Source organism: Dendropsophus ebraccatus, chromosome 5, assembly GCF_027789765.1.
Source record: "Dendropsophus ebraccatus isolate aDenEbr1 chromosome 5, aDenEbr1.pat, whole genome shotgun sequence".
Taxonomy (NCBI): Eukaryota; Metazoa; Chordata; class Amphibia; order Anura; family Hylidae; genus Dendropsophus; species Dendropsophus ebraccatus.
The window spans coordinates 14,715,562-14,722,251 of NC_091458.1; the positions used below are offsets into that span (position 1 = coordinate 14,715,562).

The following is a 6,690-nucleotide window of genomic DNA, read 5'->3' on the forward strand; positions in this document are numbered from 1 at the left end:
GACTGCGACGTGCTGGCTATACGTTCCGGGAAAGCTGGCTGACTGCGATGTGCCGGCTACACGTGCCGGGAAAGCTGGGTGACTGCGACGTGCTGGCTATACGTGCCGGGAAAGCTGGGTGACTGCGATGTGCCGGCTATACGTACCGGGAAAGCTGGGGGACTGCGATATGGCAGCTATATGTGCCGGGAAAGCTGGGTGACTGCGATGTGCCGGCTTTACGTGCTGGGAAAGCTGGAAGACTGCGATGTGCCGGCTATACGTACCGGGAAAGATGGGTGACTGCGATGTGCCGGCTATACGTGCTGGGAAAGCTGGGTGACTGCGATGTGCTGGCTATACGTGCTGGGAAAGCTGGGTGACTGCAATGTGCTGGCTATACGTGCCGGGAAAGCTGGAAGACTGCGGTGTACCGGCTATAAGTGTCGGGAAAGCTGGGTGACTGCGATGTGCCGGCTATAGGTGCCGGGAAAGCTACGGTTCACCGGCTATACAAGCTCTAATCTGGTCACCCAGTTTTCCTAGAATACCTAAGGCATTCAGGATCTAGGAAAAGCTGGGTGACTCAGCTTTTAGAGTCCTGAATGGCCACCCTGTGTAATAATGCAGGAGGGAATTCTTACTGTATATTTAGGCAAATGTGGTATTCAGGATCCTGGAAAAGCTGGGTGACCACCAATACTACTACTCTAAGGATGCCGAGGGTAGGCATGTTGCACTGTATGTATAGTCACACTTGGTATTCAGGATCCTGGAAAAGCTGGGTGACCACCAATACTACTACTCTAATGGTAAAGAGGGTAGGGATATTATACTGTATGTATAGGCACACTTGGTATTCAGGATCCTGGAAAAGCTGGGTGACAACCCTTATGGTAAATATTAGCTCAGAAGGTCCTGAAAAGCAGCTTTTTCGTAGATAGATTTGGGACATATCGCTGTATTATTATTATTATGTAGATTTGGCCATGCAGGAGTCTGGGAAAGCTGGGTGCAGTGGCGATGCGGCCACTGAGGTAGTCACCCTGATTTTCTAAGCTCTTTCACAGGAGCTGGACTTATAAAGGCAGATCTGGTGTGGAAAAGCTGGGTGACAACAAATATGACCCCTTTAAGCACATAGAAGGGTGGCCACCCAGCTTTTCTAGGATGCTGAATGGCTAATTGGTTTGGTTAGGCAGCAATACTGGAGAATATAAAATAAGATAAACAATTTCTTCACATATTTTTTCCATCATGTCAAAATCATCATTTAAATATATAATGTATATGTAGTATATATATATTTTATATTATTTAAAAAAATATATGATATAGAAAAAAAAAAAATTGGGCTCGTCCGGGATTTGAACCCGGGACCTCTCGCACCCTAAGCGAGAATCATACCCCTAGACCAACGAGCCGCCTGACAGAGCTTTTCCAAACTAGATAGATGGAGCTAACAGGTCACCTCCCACTTCCACTTCCTTGATTCGTCGAGCGCGTCACGTGACCCCCCTTCATCACACCCGCCTGCTTTTTCTCCTGTACAGCTGTACGGAGCAGGAATTGTGCGGTTCTGTTTGCACTAAGGAGGAGGAGGTGAATAATGTCTCCTCATTACCTGCAGGGAGGGAGCCTGTGAGGTCTGTGAGCCGGAAAGCAATCTAACGACATATAGGAGCATGACTGACAGCTGTAAATGGCGGGAACGCGTGACGTACAAAGGGGGCGGGGCCTAGCCTGTTGGTAGTGTATATAAGAGCAGCTGTTTCTGTCAGACTTGTGTGTTCTGTTGCTGCATGAGGTGATGTTTGTTGTGTCTCTGGGTTTGGTTTTTATATGCGTAGTGTAATATTTGGTATATTAGGAAAAGCTAGTATTTTACATCCTTGTAGTCTTAGCGACATGGCTTAGAAAGTCATAAAATGTGAGCGCTTCAATGTTGATTTGTGATGTGAGGTAACATTGGTGCCACAGAACGTCGCAGCATAGACTGCGATATAAATAGCTGATAAGCAAACTTCTGGACGTTCATTTAAAAGGTCTGAAAATTACCCAGATTGTGCTGAAAAGTCCTGTTGTATGACATTCTTAAAGGGGTAGTGATAAGTCTAAGTTTAGATGTTGACCCCCTCTCTATGGAGAAAAAGTCAAATATCCAGGTACAGGATGGTTTTTAAATATATCTAGAGTTGTAACCTGCAGTATTACTAACTCGTCACTTATAAATCACGGACACAGATAAGACATTGTATCATGATTATAAGCCTGGATAAAATGGCCAAAGTTTTATTATGGTAATCAAATTTTATAGACAGAATATGGGGCGGTACTACTCATACATATGAAATATGTAATATCCAATACAGGCGGGGTTCCAAGTCACAAGACGCATACATGTCACACTCTGGTAGGCCAGTCCATAAATGGTCAGTAGCATCCTGTACTGCGCAGTCAGGGTAACACAATGTTTTATTATTCAAAAACTGTTTATAGATAAGAGTTCCTCCTTTGTTCCTCCGTTCCTTGGGTATTGTGACTATAAATGATAACTTTCCAGGAGCTGTTCTCATTGACGAGCCTCCAGCATTCCTCTTCATCCAGAACATCTCTCTGTCACCCTCTGATCACGCTCTGATCATCTCCTGTCTCTTCAGAGGGCAGTATATATATGTGTAGTCATATAGGTATGGTGCAAGTAGGTAAAATCCCAATACCTGGCCTTATCAGGTAGTGCAGCAAAAAAGCTCCACATGAAAAGTTATATAGATGCATAATCTACATTGGTAGCAAATTCCAGCCCCTTACCTGACTTTTCCTGGTCCTGCTGGCTACCGGAAGTGGCTGACTTCCAGGTTCGGCAAGGACTATGTAAGTCCAGGGCCGCCATCTGTGGTCGACACGTAGGGCCCATACGTCACAATCTGTTGCATTCCTGGGGCTCCCGGCACTCCCCCCTGCCTTGGCCTAGCACAGTTATTTCACTACTGTTAGTCCCAGCGCACCCGATGGCTATACACTGAGCTGACATGTGTCTGGCTATTGGATGCGCTGGGACTTGCAGTACTATAGTACTGACATTGCTGTAGATAGCGCGGCAGGGTAAAGCGGTTCATACACTGACTGACAGTGTACAACCTGCTTTACCCTGCCGCGCATTCGTCCATATCCACCTACATGTTGTGCTGTTCCCCATACATTTATATAGTATTTCCAGTGGGGAAGGGCAGTCCCCGGAGCTGACCCGGCTCTGTATCCCCCCCCCCCCATCTGCCTGGCTCCGTAATCCACCCCCGGCAGTGCCACCGGCCCAGCAGCGTCCACCCCTCCGCCTCGCTCTGTTATCCATTTCCCAGGAGGAGCAGAGAGCATCGGTGGGACACTCTGAGCTGCGGCGCCGCAATCACAGGGGGTGCAGTGGCCGGAGGCGGGCAGTGAGCAGCGCTGACAGCTCCTGAGCCCATCTGCCGCTCCTGCTGACCGGGGACTGCCCACCCCCACTGGAGATACTATATAATGTTTGGGGAACAGTGGAACATGGAGGTGGATATGGGTGAATGCGCGGCAGGGTAAAGCAGGTTGTACACTGTCAGTCAGTGTATGACCTGCTTTACCCTGCCGTGCTATCTACAGCAATGTCAGTACTATTAGTACTGCAAGTCCCAGCGCACCCGATACACTGAACTGACATGTGTCTGGCTATGGCCATCGGGTGCGCTGGGACTTGCAGTTCTAATAGTAGTGGAATTATTGTGCTAGAGGATAACCAATAGCAGAGCTTAGGAGGCGTGCCAAGTCAGGGGAGAGTGTCGGGAGCCCCAGGAACGCCCCAGATTGTGACGTATGGGCCCTATGTGTCGACCACAGATGGCGGCCCTGGGCTGTAACATGGTCCTTTCCGAACCCACAAGTAAGCCACTTACGGTAGCCAGCAGGACCAGGAAAAGTCGAGTAAGGGACTGGAATTTGCTACCAATGTATATTATGCATCTATATAACTTTTCATGTGGGTAGGGAATGGGGGGGAAAAAGCTTTTCGCTGCACTACCCCTTTAAGTATCCTTGGAGTGTATCCAACTGTATCCAAGCACTTTTACATTAAGATGCATAACCCAAATACTAAATTGGCATTATTAGGGGCCTTAACCCTTCTGCTGATCCCTAAGATGCTGGCTATCATTCTTGGGTATTCACCCAAAATAATTTTTTATTTATTTTTTTCATGTCTCTACCTCAGGCTTAAAGGGGTATTCCCCCTAAGAGCTAAAAAAATGTAATGCTCCCAAACCTAGCTGGCCTTACTCACCAAGTCCCCCTGAGTATTTTGAGCCGTCTCCCATCTTTCTAGCTGCTGCCGTTCCTGAGTTACATGTTTTAGAAAGCCAATCTATATCCAAGATAGGAAACTACATTTCCCATCATGCAATGCTTCTGCCTGATGATGGTGAAGTAGCAGAGCTGAAACAATGAAGGAGATGACAGTGTAGCAGAGCTGAGTTGGGGATGACGGCGTAGCAGAGCTGAGTTGGGGATGACGGCGTAACAGAGCTGACTTGGGGAAGACGGCGTAGCAGAGCTGAGTTGGGGGGGCGACGGCGTAGCAGAGCTGAGTTGGGGGGGCGACGGCGTAGCAGAGCTGAGTTGGGGGGGCGACGGCGTAGCAGAGCTGAGTTGGGGGGGCGACGGCGTAGCAGAGCTGAGTTGGGGGGGCGACGGCGTAGCAGAGCTGAGTTGGGGGGGCGACGGCGTAGCAGAGCGGAGGTGGGGGGCGACGGCGTAGCAGAGCTGAGTTGGGGGGGCGACGGCGTAGCAGAGCTGAGTTGGGGGGGGCGACGGCGTAGCAGAGCTGAGTTGGGGGGGGCGACGGCGTAGCAGAGCTGAGTTGGGGGGGGCGACGGCGTAGCAGAGCTGAGTTGGGGGGGTGACGGCGTAGCAGAGCTGAGTTGGGGGGGGGGGGCGACGGCGTGGCAGAGCTGAGTTGGGGGGGGCGGAGCTTGCCGCGCGGGGGGGGTGCCTCGGGTGAGGGATGCCACGGGTGATGGGGGGGCGGTTGGTTGTGGGCCAGGGGGCTGTGTGCAGCAGGTGAGTGCTGCCGGGAGGCTCTGGACACAGGGGGTGAGCTCTGGGCTGGGGGTGACCGGGTGGCTGCTGTTAGAGAGGGAGACAGTTACAGCTGTGCTGATCACTGTCTCCCTCTCTAACAGCAGCCACCCCATCAGTGTTCTCAGTCACTTCACTGTGCTGGGACTGAGGACACGCGATGCCGTCTCAGAGGGTGGGGGCCAGGAGCAGGGAGCGTGTCGGAGTGGACTGAGGTCTGATGATTCTATGCAATCCGTGGGGGTGAATGCAGCTGGATAACAGCAAAACTGTGCAGAATCCGTAATAACTTTATATTGGAAAGATGGAAAGCTACGGGTGGACAACGTATTAATGCAAAAATAATTTTGATGGGAATACCCCTTTAAGTCCCAGTTTTAAAAAAAGTAAAAAGAAAAAACTTGGATTCATAGGTTGTTTTTTTTTTTTTTTTTTATGAAAAATACCAATTAACATTGAGACTCCAATGCAGTTCTACCAGTACAAGAATAAATAACAATCAGAATAGTATTTGGATCGTATCATAGTGATCATAGCTAAATCTTGTCCTTAGGGAACAAACACACAGGGCGGATCTGCAGCGTTCAGCTGCATCCTGGCCTGCGGATCCACACTGTGTTTTTGTACCCTAAGGCTGGGTTCACGCGGTTTTTGCAATCCGTTTTTAAACGGATGCATTTGTGTGCATCAGTTTTGATCCGTTTTTCCATTGACTTCCATTATAAAAAAAAAATAATCAAAAAGGATGTTTTTTTTTAACAGACAAAATCGAGGTAGACTACGTTTGTGTGTATTTTTTGTAATAATAGAAGACAATGGAAAAACATGCGCATAAATGCGTCCGTTTTTATCTCTTTTTTTTTTTTTTTTTTAAGGATGAAAAAAACTGATTGCAAAAATGCAGTGTGAACCCAGCCTAAACGTGATAAAAAAAAAAAAATATCCACGTATACAATCTAAATATTTAGACAAAAAAGTATAGTTTGAACAAATCGCACTTTTTGCAATATAATGCCAAAAATAAAACAGAACCATAAAATGAAGTATTGTTCAAGAAAAAAATTGGATCAAATTTCCTTTGAATTTTGGCAAAATAAACTATTGGATAAAAATATCAAAGTAAATGCGTCACTTTTTTTTTTTTTTTTTTTTTTTTTTTATTATTTATCCAGGAATTTTTCCAAAATTGGGAGTGGATAAGGTTTAGTTTTTTTCCCAAATATTCAGATTTTTTTTTTTTTTTTTTTTTTTTTATAGGCTGGGTCCACATTACAATATAGCAATACCTTCCATGTTTACATTGGCAACCTGTTAGACTGGGATGCCAGCATATTCAGGCCTGTATCTTAACTCCTTCCTAACATGACAAATTTGGATTTTCTACTAATGTTTTTAACTCCTCACCCATAACCTTTTCATTATGAAACTGTATGAGGTTTTTTTTTTTTTTTTTTTTTTTTTTTAGGGGAACAAGTTGTGTGGGATAAAAAAAAAAATCCATTAATATTGGCCTTGAGTATTTCATTTACAGTGTTTCTCATGCAGCGTTCACCAATATATTGCATTGAAGTATTCGGCATTCTACCTGTACAGTCTGCCTATGGCAAC

General features: G+C 46.7%; 1 non-coding gene across 1 annotated transcript; it reads right to left on the reverse strand.

Annotated features, from left to right (window-relative positions):
• Positions 1-1,331: 1,331 nt before the first annotated feature.
• TRNAP-AGG (transfer RNA proline (anticodon AGG)) lies at positions 1,332-1,403 on the reverse strand. Its single transcript has one exon. It is a non-coding gene; the product is annotated as a tRNA-Pro (tRNA).
• Positions 1,404-6,690: the final 5,287 nt, after the last annotated feature.